A 12,977-nucleotide genomic window follows, 5' to 3' on the forward strand; every position below is an offset into this window, starting at 1 on the left:
TTATGGGAGGATGGACAAGCAAGTCAACCGTGTCCTTTTCAAAGGAACCATCCCAGCATTTGCCTGAAGACATTTAGGGAAATCACGGAAAACCTAAATCAGGATGGCCGGGTGCGGGATTGAACCGTCGTCCTCCCGAATGCGAGTCCAGTGTGCTAACCACTGCTCCACGTCGCTCGGTGATGCAGCTGGTCAGACAGGATGATTACGATACGGGTCATCTGTCAGAGTCGTATCTAGACGTATCAGCGATCCCATATCACTCGAACTGCATCCACCCCACACCATTACAGAGTCTCCGTCAGCTTGAACAGTCCCCTGCTGACATGCACAGTCTATGGATTCATGAGGTTGTCTCCAACCCGTGCACGTTCATCCGCTGTATACAATTTTAAACGAGACTCGTGTGGTCAGGCATGTTGTGTCCAGTCATAACAGTCCATTGTCGGCTTTGTGTCGAGCCATCATCAAGGGTACACGGGTGAGCCTTCAGCCCTGAAAGCCCATATCGATAATATTTAGTTCAAGGGTTCGCGCGCTGACACTTACTGATGGTCCAGCATTGAAATATGCGGCGTTTTGCGGAAGGGTTGCAGTTCTGCCACGTTGAACGATTTTATTCAGTCGTCGCTGGTTCCGTTTTTGCAGGATATTTTTCCGCCCTCAGCGTTGTCGGAGATTTGATGTTTTACGAGATTCTTGGTGGTCATACTGGCAAATCCCCACTTCATCACTACCTCGGAGATGCTGTGTCCCGTCGCTCGTGAGCCGACTGTAACACCGCGTTCAAATTCAATCAAATCGATAACCTGCCATTGAAGCACCAGTAATCGACCTAACAACTGCGCCAGACACTTTTTGTCTTGTATAGGCGTATCCGACCGCAGCGGCGTATCCTGCCTGTTTACATATCTCTGTATTTGCATACACACCCCTATACCAGTTACTTTGGAGCTTCAGTGTAGATGGCGCTGAGGAATAACAGTTTACCTTACCACGTGCCGTGTGTTCCTTATGTGTTCCAGACTGTGTCACTGACGCAGCAGAACGGCCTGGTATTCATATCTTGAACAAGCCGAGACGGTGTCTGTGTACAGCCAAGCAGATGGATACGGTCTAGGGTCAGATCCTGGACCTGGTGTAAGCACAGCCTTCTAAATCCCTGCACATTCTCTGAAAGGACCCATCATCACACAAACGCCCAAAAAGGCCTTGAAATATTGTGTGTTGTGGCAGGTGTCTGTAAGTGTACTTGATTTGGTTCTGCCGTGCTGCTTCTCGACCGTTTCCATCTGCTCGGCCATACACAAACACCATCTCGGCTTGTTCCCGACATGAGTACGTGACATGTCTGAAACAACTGATACCACGAACAGACATAACTGAACCGCCTTGTTCGGCAATGGATCCACAATCTTCAGTGAGGGTGCATTGTACTGTTCTACACCCAGCTGGAATCTAAACTTAGTGTGCATGGAGGACATGGATGGGGACTGTGGATAGGTGGCGCTAGCTGGGAATCTGAGTCGGGTGCGGATCATAGCGAGAAAGATGGTGCAGTTGCGACAGACACTGTACTTGGGTGGTGCGGTGGTTAACACTACTGCCTAGGAAGCAGGCACAATTTTCATTCGTCGTCGCTGATTCCACATGACGTCCCGATGAAGCTGATATCATCAATTCCTTCCCTTATCTTTCCTTTCTCCTCCCTCCGCCTTGAATTTGGAGAACCTGTGCGATCTGTTACAATGTGTGCAAGGGATAGATGTGTCACATCCCTTTCATCCCGTCAAAAAGAGTACATCATCGGTTGATATGCGACCGCGTTACCCAAATGTTCAATTCGTTTTCGTCCTCAATTTCATTTTCGTCTCTTTTCACAAGATAAGCAGTGGTGTGCGAAACCTAAGGACGAAAGTAACTTTCGTGTAACTGCCAAGTAACAAAGCTCGATGGAAGAAACAAAGTAAGAACTACTACATTGCAGAAGTAGGAGACGCGATACTGGCGCAAGTAAAGCTGCGAGGTCAGGTCGTAAGTCGTGCTTGGGTAGCGCAGTCGGTAGAGCACTTGCCCGCGAATGGATAATGTCGCGAATGCGAGCCCCGATCCGGCACACAGTTTTAATCTGCCAGGAAGCTACCGCACTATTGCACAGAAGGTAAAGACAGCGTCGAGGAGTACGCTGAGGAACTCCTTAGGGCGGTTACCACGGTGATGAAAGCAGCCGTACCAACCAGGAGAGGGTCTTAGCAGCCCCACCATCGCCATGGTCTGCCGAACCGGGACACATGCTTCCGTGTGTCAGAAGGGTGAAGAGGTATAATCAGCGAAGTGTCGTCTGGGAAGATAAACAGCACTGGTTTCGGTAGTACCGGGAAGCCGAGGAGCTGTCAGACTCCGAAGCTGGGAGCGGTATATGATGGACCAGCTGGCAATCGACCCCTGGGGCCTTCCATTCAAATTAGTAAGAGAGAAAATCAGATTGCCTCTGGTGTTTTCCACCATCAGGAACGGGGACCGGTTGACGGAGTCTTGGGGGGAAACTGCTGACGTCCTGCTCCGGTCCTTCTTGCCTGACAATGATACAGGAATACATGCAGACACAGACAAGCAGCGTCCTATTTGAGAGGAATATGAATCTGAGTACATAAATGATACTATGGTATAAGTGCTTCCGAAGAAGGAAGTGGATCCTCAAATAAAGTCTCTTAAGAGGGGTAAAGCTCCAGGGCCAGACAGCACTGTAGCGGAAATAGTGCAGTTCCTTCCCCCACATCTAGTTGCGCCTTTGACGATGCTACATAGTTAGTGTCTGAGGTTGCAGAGACTTCCGACCTTTCGGAAGAAGGCAACTGTGCTAATCATAAAGGAAGGTTCGGACGAGAACCCCACAGAGGCAAAATCATACAGGCTTATATGTTTATTAGAGCGCCTTGGGAAACCTTTCGAAAAGTTGCTGGCTGACAGACTGGCAGCCCACAGAGTGGTATGTGGGATGAGTTACAGTCATTTCGGCTTTCGGCAGGGCGTCCAACGTCTGACGCTGTTGCTCTGGCGGCCGAGGTCTGTGGCTCAGTTCCGCACAAGTATACAGTCAGCACCATGGTGGATATCAGTGGCGCCTTTGACCATCTGTGCTGGCCTTCGCTCTTCTGGTGCTTGCGGGAGAAATAATGTCCAGGACAGCTATACGGTTGTCGGAGAAGCTATTGTGAGGGAAGAGAGATCTGGCTATTGTCCGCTAGCGAGCGTGTCAGTAAAATGATAACGATGGGGTGCCCGCTGGGCTCTGTTCTGGGGCCACTCTTTTGGGACGATAATATGAAGCCATTACTGGACTGTCTACATCGCAGCGACGGTGTGCTAGGGGTTGGCGCTTATAGCTCCTTGGATTTAGAGCTTGAGAAAGAGTATCGGAATGGTGCTGAGAAGCCGAAATGCAGTATGCCCACAAACAAATTTACTTATTTGTTGGTAAAGGGGCAATTAAACAGAAACAGAATTGCAAGAATCGATGGCTCGCCATTTCTTCAGCGGCTTGAGGCCCGATAACCCGCAGGCGTCGTTGATGAAAACTGGAACTGTTACGGCTTAAAGTAAAGCCCCGTCACGCCAATCGGGAACGACAGGGAAGGGAAGGCTGTCAGAAGAGATCAGCCAATCGCACGCTGACCGGACCTCCCTGGGACGACGACACGACAGCAGCAGCCCCTACGCGAAGAGGACATAAGTGCCACGACCGACTGGTGATGACCCAGTTCAGTAGCAGCTTCAAGGATAGTGACTTCGACAGCAGGGACAACTCTAGTCACTTCGCTTGTACTCTGTCACAGACTTGAGATTCTCTATACGGAAGAAGATTGATTATTTTGTATGTCGCGCCTAGCTTGCGACACATCTGTGTAATTGTCAAAAGTTAAGTATTGTAATTTTCTTACTGTAAAGAAACTCGTCAATACGACTTGTTTGATTGTTTGTGTAGCGAACCGAGTATGCAGGCTTCTTAGACACTACAGGAACTTCGTCACAAACGTTGAGACCGTGCCCCAGAGATCGCTGGAAGTACTTAAAAATTTCTCTCGAATCAGATGTAAGACATTTCATCTCCCTGCATATCCAATTGAAATACAGGGTGATTCAAAAAGAATACCACAACTTTAAAAATGTGTATTTAATGAAAGAAACATAATATAACCTTCTGTTATACATCATTACAAAGGGTATTTAAAAAGGTTTTTTTCACTCAAAAACAAGTTCAGAGATGTTCAATATGGCCCCCTCCAGACACTCGAGCAATATCAACCCGATACTCCAACTCGTTCCACACTCTCTGTAGCATATCAGGCGTAACAGTTTGGATAGCTGCTGTTATTTCTCGTTTCAAATCATCAATGGTGGCTGGGAGAGGTGGCCGAAACACCATATCCTTAACATACCCCCATAAGAAAAAATCGCAGGGGATAAGATCAGGGCTTCTTGGAGGCCAGTGATGAAGTGCTCTGTCACGGGCTGCCTGGCGGCCGATCCATCGCCTCTGGTAGTTGACGTTCAGGTAGTTACGGGCAGATAAGTGCCAATGTGGTGACGCTCCATCCTGCTGAAATATGAATTGTTGTGCTTCTTGTTCGAGCTGAGGGAACAGCCAATTCTCTAACATGTCCAGATACTGGATGCGAGCTACATTTTCATCACTAGTTCTCAGCCGTCCAGAACTTTTCCCTTTGCACAAACACCCATTCTCTGTAAACTGTTTATACTAACGTTTAATACACCACCTATCAGGAGGTTTAACACCATACTTCGTTCGAAATGCACGCTGAACAACTGTCGTCGATTCACTTCTGGCGTACTCAATAACACAAAAAGTTATCAACTGACGCTGACGCCTAGTCAACAGCACCTCAAGTGAACAAATGTACAACTAAATGAAACTTTATAGCTCCTTTAATTCGCCGACAGATAGTGCTTAGCTCTGCCTTTTGTCGTTGCAGAGTTTTAAATTTCTAAAGTTGTGGTATTGTTTTTGAATCACCCTGTATACTCACTTCCATCGTAGGTTACGGCTCCGGAGTTGGATACACGCTCACGAAGGTCAAACCTTTTATGACCGTGCGAATAGTGCAATGTAACATGCTACTACGTTCAGTTGGGACATATAGCACAAATCTGGAAGGGTCCTAGGTAGTGTTAACGGGGCGTTGCCCAAACGACATCAAAATACGAGGGCAAGCAGCCTGGTACTGGGTGGAGAGAGCAGAGCTGCAAGACAGCAGAGGTCATGAGTGTTAAAGTAGAGGAAAAAATTTTGATCAGGAGGTGAGGGAAGGAGCTGTGGCAAGAGACATGGGAGACCGACGAGACAGGACGTAGAACATACAGATTACTGCCAAGAATCCTGGAAGGGATGCAACTTAAGTACTTTCAACTTAGGAGAGGTCTGTTGCACATCAGCCGCATCTGCCATATCTGTGCCGGCTTGGGAAGCGGGCTACGCCCTCGTGTGAGTGTGGAGCTTTGGAGGGCACTCGTGATCGTCTAAGAGCGCTCCATGTACAACTGTGAAATCCAGTTGTAAGCGTCGTACATGTAATATATAATACGTTAACAGATTATAATCCTTTTAAATTCTCATAATCTGTTATTTCATTCTCGTATCAATTATTATATTGATTCTTGTATTTTTTTCACGTATTTGTTCTTCAGGAACATTTGGCGCATTCCGTTGGATGATATCCATCGTAGAATCATTCGAAACACATAGATTCCAAACACCGCAAGCATTACGTAAGGGTTTGCCACAATGATATTTCTTCGTATGAATCTCACTGGGGAGAAAAACGCCGTTAAGATTGCTAAAAATTCCGCACCTTCGCAGTTATTTCGTGACAAACCATGGATAACAGATCACTTTTCCGAAAACTGGCTCATGCAATTCATTGTGGCTGAAGATACTCTGCAGGAATTTTACCGAAAGCAGTTTCAAATAATTTTCTTTGTTTTTTAATTCATTGATCTGATACACAATTAGTAGACAAATAAGGACAACTTCATATCATTATACACTGGAAAACATTCGTGTATTAATCTTCTTCAGACATGCTTTTTAATTAAACTAAGCACTTTTTTCTGTGCTGAACTTCTATCTGTGGATGCAGCCATGTTTCGAAGAGTCCAGAGCTGTATGATCCAGTGGGCCGCGCACTGTTTGGACAGGCAGGGGTTCGCTTTGAGTGTCTGCACTGAGGACAACGTATTCATTTGTAAACGTCATGTGGTCATTAATACGGAAGTTATTATTGTCACTTTTGCTAGTGTGCTACATTTGAGTGGACGTAGTATAAATGACTAGTAAATGCCGAGTTATTTAACTGTGCAGTCATCTTTAGCATCTCGAAACTGATATTGTTTTTGAAGTTATTGTGTCCTTTGTTTGAACTGCCTATTTCTGACTTGTCTGATCACGTTTTTGTTATGTTCACCGTTACAAAACACTGTTGTATGTAAATGTCGGATACGTTTGGCTTAAGAAACGGTGTAACTACGGTATTTAATGGCAGAATGTAACTGAAAAATGAAAAGAAATAAGCCTTGACCTAGAATCGAACCCTCGACCTCCTGCATATTAACCCAAAACGTTATCTACTGCATTTTCTTTCTTTCCTGAACAGGAAAGGGAGCTACAAAATAATCTACCTGCCACGGCCACTTGTACCCTAAGACAAAAAGAACTGCTCCTCTTAATGCTTTGGCGTCTATCTAGGCCTGGCCGAAAACACATAGTCACTTACTAAAATGGTGTAGGAAAGGAAGTAAGTATGGGAAGAGAACATACAGGGTAGCGCCAAACATGAAATCTCTCTCTCTCTCTCTCTCTCTCTATATATATATATATATATATATATATATATATATATATATATATATATATATATATATATAGCCAAACATGAAATCTCTCTCTATATTTATACTGAAATACTGAAATTCCGACATCGGATGGTGGAACAACGAAACGTGTATTCTACAAATTTTTATGGAGATTCCGTTTGTAGTTCGTTCAGAGCATCATGTCGCCAAAATAAAAATCAACATCACGTTACAACTGGGAGGTGGGTCATGAAAGGAGCTCCATGGATAATTTGAAAAGAAGTGTTTGTATTTGCAGATGCGAACAAATGCGCAGTGTTGATCATTAAGGTACATCCAATAACCCAGTCCCGAGTTTTCGTCGGACCCAAAACGGTAGAGGACCGTAAGGCCTCGTATCCAATTCACAGCGTTAATTTTCGTTTCAGAATAATGAATCACACCCGTGAATAAACGCGGCTGGACAGTGATCTGAGTAGGTGTCTGGCGGGTAAGGGAAGCCAAGATACGCTTCGCAGTCTCCAGATGGTCCTCATGGGAACCTGTGGGCCACTGTGTAGTCCATAGCTCAGTGAACGCATAGGTATGTGTCGTTGAGGCAGATGCGGTGCGAACGAAACTGGTTGACCTATTTGTCATTGACGGTGATATACCAGACGGATCCACTGAGCCACCGTTTCTATGAGGGTATACCGCGCTAAAAGGCATATAACGCACCTAGAAAATAAATCGAAAACTTTGACCGCCGTTATTTCAGGAAAGGTCATAGGGTAAGCCGAGACACGTGTCACTTATTCTGTCTAGTCCTCCACTGAGCTACGTTTTGGGGAAATAGGATTATGGCACTTTTCGTGTTCCCTTCCTGAGTCTATGGTGGTGAGCAGCACATTGGACGCGGCTCGGCTAACGATATGAGGCAGCTGGCGGCGTTCTCTGACTGTGTGGCAGGTCGAGTCTGGACTGACAACTCTAGAGCAGCAGTGGGCAGCTATCAGACTCTGCTGTGCCCCGGCCATGAGACGGAGGCATCATCCTGTTGGCGAAGTCTCGTGGAGGTGGCGGAGTACGCAGCTGCCTTGTAGGGTAAGGCAGTGGTCAGTGGTTAAGAGCTCTGTGGTGGCGTTGGCATATGCGACATAGTTACATCGCGGCTACATTGCCCAGCTGGTCAACCCAGTGACGAGCTGGACCAGGGGCATTAAATGCAGAGGTCTTGCACTGACAACGCTGAAGTGGCAGCATTTCTGTGGCTGGTGGATGTGTCTGGAACAGGGTCAATGACCGAGACATGGCAGCTGCTCACTTTTGCTGAGCGATGTCTGGCGGCGGTCGGTGCTCGCGTCCCATTGACCTGTCTTCGGCTCTGGCTGTGTTATACGTCACTGGAATGGTTTATCAATTGTTTGTGCTCTGGTTATATAATTTCATCAAGACAAATGCAACAAAAAAAACGCAAAATGATAAACACTGTGAATCACAGAGAAACAAATCTCCTTCCGAACAGGTCATGAAGGCCCAACGGTACCGACCGGCCGCCGTGTCATCTGCAGCCCATAGGCGTCACTGAATGCGGGTATGGAGGGGCATGTGATCGGCACGCCGCTCCTTCGGCCGTATGTCAGTTTACGAGAGCGGAGCCGCTACTTCTCAATGAAGTAGCTCCTCAGTTTGCCCTACAAGGGCTGAGTGCACCCCGGTTGCCAACAGCGCTCGGCAGACCGAATGTTCACCCATCCAAGTGCTAGCCCAGCCCGACAGCGCTTAACTTAGGTGATCTGACGGGAACCGGTGTTACCACTGCGGCAAGGCCGTTGGCCGAATCACACAGGGACTGAGTTGTAACGTACGATACATTTCACAACCGTAATATATACAGGAGACTTCGTCCAGGGTTATTTAAAGTTGATTGATTTTATGAAATTAATTTTAGAAAAATAAAATGATATTATACATATCTTTCGGCCGATTTTGTGTATTTCTCGTCAGTCTGGGCAGATTATCCACCGAGATTATTAAAGTCGTTAGAGAAAATTCAAAGAAAAATGGTGCGTTTCCTTCAGGAAATGCTTAACAAGCTAAAAGTAATTTTCTTCAAACTCAAGCAGTGACGCTACAAGCGAATCATTTTATATTTTGGAGGGGATTGCTGTCAAAGCTACAAGAGCATACGTACCAGAAGTGTCAAGCTATAACTTCTTCCCACGCAGACCTATATTTCCCAAATGATGCATGACGGTAAAATCAGAAGAATTTCAGCTTACAGGGAAATTTATCAAAATTTCTGAGACTGGCGAGGATGAAAGTGCTACGCCATGAAACCGTTCGATATTTATCAAACATTGTCGATATGTTCCTCATGAAACGGATATTGAATGACTAAATTTACATTCCATTGCAAAGTAGTGTTTGTCCGTCGAGAATTCTCGCATTCCTCAAGGCGTATTTAGTGTGAATTGCAGTTTGTGGAATTGCGTTATTCTGTTGGAATAAGCATTTTGCTTCACTGATCAGGCATGGTATGACCGCAGCTTTCACCAGTCTTTACACAGACTGGAGAGCATGCTTACCTCCAACAAGTAACAATCCGTCCTGTTCTCACATTCAATCGCTCCTCACACCAATGTTTTCGTCATATAACATGATCTATCTTTCAATGAGTAGGCAGCGAAAACGTGGACGTCGATCTGACCACCAAAAACAGAAACAGGTCTCGCCGCTGAACTCCACGGAATGCCATGCAAAGTCTCGTTCACTCCGGCTGTACACCGTACTGATTTCATGTTTGTGGTACGCTGCCAGCAGTAAATGGCAATTGAAGACCTCGGCCCGGCTACCAGTAATCTGTTTTCAATGTGGTGGCATTTCACCTTTAGCATCTGACCGAATTTCAGCTGTTGTTGTTCCTCTGTTTGAGCCACTGGAACAACGTTATGGTCATCTCGTGGTGCAGTTCTCCGGGAAGGCCCCGTGCCTGCTCTTGTTGTCACACTGTTACCCTGAGTCATTCTTCAGTCGTTGTTCTGCAGCCAACCGATTAACTCTCTGTACAGTGTGAGAGTATAATACTTCCATGTCCCTAATGACAGTTATTCGACCATTCTTAATGGCCGAAAGATGATAGTAAGCTGCACGTGCACATCCTGTGCGTATGCTATGTTGCTATCTCCATATTGAATAGTTGTAGTCTCTATAGACATCCAATAGCCATCATCTACTCACAGTATTTTGTCTGTACTATAAAATAAGCTTGCATGAAGATGAAATTGTATTCAACATAACCCAGAGATATGGAAATACTAGAGCTTTTGTTTGGAAGCATTCAGTCAAAGTTTTCATCATATAACATTATCTATTTCCTACCGCACTTTTCCATGAACCATCGAAGAATGAATCAGCGAAAGAAGAAAAGTTGGGGAATGGTGGTAGATGTAATCGTAGATGCAGATGAAGACTGAGAAGTAGATACTATCTGCAGCTGAGCAACACACGCAAAAAATGCAGCCACCACAGTAGATGTGTTAATGAAGGAAGAGTAAATGTAGACCGATATTCATACGCCTCTCTTCCTAGAAACGGCTGTATGCCTCAAAGGCTCCGCCATTGTGCTCATCCTGCCACACGGATGCGCTTGTTTCCTGGCGCAGTGATATGATAAAAAACTTCCTTCATAACCAGCAGTTGCATGACATCGTTATTGTGGAGAAAGAAATTTACAAATAGTAACTACAGAAAAATGACCTTCCCCAAGACAGTGTTCCCGTTGCAGTCTTGTATAATACTGTATGTCAATGACCAATCAGTCAGTGAAAAGAAGAGGTACTTTATTTTCCGATGCAACAGCGCTATAGCTGCATAACGCAAGAACTTCCCAGAATAACAGGCTAAGAATGGTTCTAGGTAAGCTGTCTAGTTACCGCCGGCCGCGGTGGTCTCGCGGTTCTAGGCGCGCAGTCCGGAACCGTGAGACTGCTAAGGTCGCAGGTTCGAATCCTGCCTCGGGCATGGCTGTGTATGATGTCCTTAGGTTAGTTAGGTTTAAGTAGTTCTAAGTTCTAGGGGACTGATGACCACAGCAGTTGAGTCCCATAGTGCTCAGAGCCATTTGAACCATTTTTTTGTCTAGTTACTATGGTAATATACTAGACAAATAATGTCTCAGAACTCAGCCTGGCATAATCACAATGACAATAGTGAATATATCTCACTTTATTCAGTATTAATAACAAAGTACTTACATTAAATATTTGTTTTGTAAATGAATATACATATAACAAACAAGTGACAGTGATTCAAGGTCTGTAGGAATCTGATTACTACACTGCCTCCAAAAGTTAAGTGGCCAAACCTGGGTGACACAGCATTCAGTTCCTGGACATTAGCTGTGCAACATTTGGCGACCCTGCCAGGATTCTAAATTGGGTCCTTCCGATTTACAGCAAGTCTATTGGTCTTCCCATGTGGCTGTCAATATTGTACTGGCTGTACCTCATGTCTTGAAAACTGGTGTCCCACAGATGCTGGTCTGCATCTACAGGAATACTTATTTGGCACTTACTTCATGAGCATGAGCATAAATTATGTGACCAGCTGGAAGTATTGTCACGGAAATGTAAAGGACGAATACCAGAAAGTCTGTCATATATGTATAAAACGAATTTATTGAAGTTACTGTGCAACATAATTATGCAAATGATCGCATGATGTAACACAGTTCCGCGCGGGATTAGCGGAGCAGTCTAGGGCGCTACACTCATCAACTGTGCAGCTGGTCCCGGCAGAGGTTTGAGTCCTTCCTTGGGCATGGGTGTGTGTGTTTGTCCTAAGGATAATTTAGGTTAAGTAGTGTGTAAGCTTAGGGACTGATGACCTTAGCAGTTAATTCCCATAAGATTTCACACACATTTGAACATTTTGTAACACAGAACGAAGTGAGGTGGCGCAGTAGTTAGCACATTGGACTCGCATTCAGGAGGAGGAAGGTTCAATCCCACGTTTGGCCATCCTAATTCAGGTTTTCCGTGATTTCCCTAAACTGCTCCATGCAAATGTCAGGATGATTCCTTCGAAAGAGCACGGCCGACTGCCTTCCCCCATCCTTCCCTAATCCGATAAGACCAATGACCTCGCAACACAGCAAGACGTTGCAACTGGATGTTTTGTCAATCAACAAGTGAATTTATTGCATTAAATGTTTATATACCATCCCCCTGTAGTCACAGACTATTTCAAATGACACATTTGAGTATAAATAGATCGCCAGCAATACTCCATGCGTGGCCAACTCACATCCATCTAGGATCTCTCACAAGAGCGTCCTTTCCCACATGAATTTCAGTGTTCTTACTCGACTATTTGGCGCCAAGGATTACATTTAATGCTATAGATGTAAGATTCTATGACGAAAAGTGAGTCAGTCATTAAACAAAACAGAAATAGCGTCAAGTATGCCGACTTGGACAGGAAATGGAAACCTTTGAATCACTTATTTACTTCTCAAAACTTGTCTACATCCTGTGTGCGTGTATGTCAAAAGTATACATACACACTGCTTCGAATAATAACTGAGAAAAGACATTCATTTACTACAAGTTCGTGCACTGTTTGGAAACCAGCAGCTGAACCTTGTGCTTATGGCGCACGTACGCCCCCAGCATCCGATTTCACGCGCCTCTGAGCGAGCTTCCCGGCTACAGGTTCCATCCTTTAGCGCCGTGTCACGCCATGGTTCCGAACCCGTCGTCTCGTGATTGATGAACGCGCGCCTTCCCAGCATGTGGCGATACACGCCGTCGTAGCGGCGCAGGCGTCTCCCTGGTGGGGCGCAGCGTCTGCTGCGAGTCTCGCCTTCCATTACTCAGTCTGATGTGACAGAGAGGGGCGATGAGCGCACTCGGCAGGCAAGTCTGAATGTGTCGCACTCCTTCCCTACGCCTCTTTCTCTGCTATGTTACTGTCGCATGGTAAACAAAATATGCACGTCCTGAATTTGACACGACTGCGACTGGATCCCATACTCTCAAGCTTAAAAAACTGAGAATGTTCCATTTATAACGGTGAAATATCGTCAGAATCAAACTTTGCGTCCGGTATATCTCACGAACGTCGTA

At 45.6% G+C, this 12,977-nt stretch overlaps 1 protein-coding gene and 1 pseudogene across 1 annotated transcript in view; one reads left to right on the forward strand and one right to left on the reverse strand.

Moving 5' to 3' along the window:
• The window catches only part of LOC126281361 (semaphorin-2A-like), a 2,101,799-nt gene that overhangs the window by 597,445 nt on the left and 1,491,377 nt on the right, over positions 1–12,977 (forward strand). The window lies entirely within an intron of this gene.
• Positions 8,569–8,686, reverse strand: LOC126282596 (5S ribosomal RNA; annotated as a pseudogene).

This window comes from Schistocerca gregaria, chromosome 7 (genome assembly GCF_023897955.1).
Source record: "Schistocerca gregaria isolate iqSchGreg1 chromosome 7, iqSchGreg1.2, whole genome shotgun sequence".
Taxonomy (NCBI): Eukaryota; Metazoa; Arthropoda; class Insecta; order Orthoptera; family Acrididae; genus Schistocerca; species Schistocerca gregaria.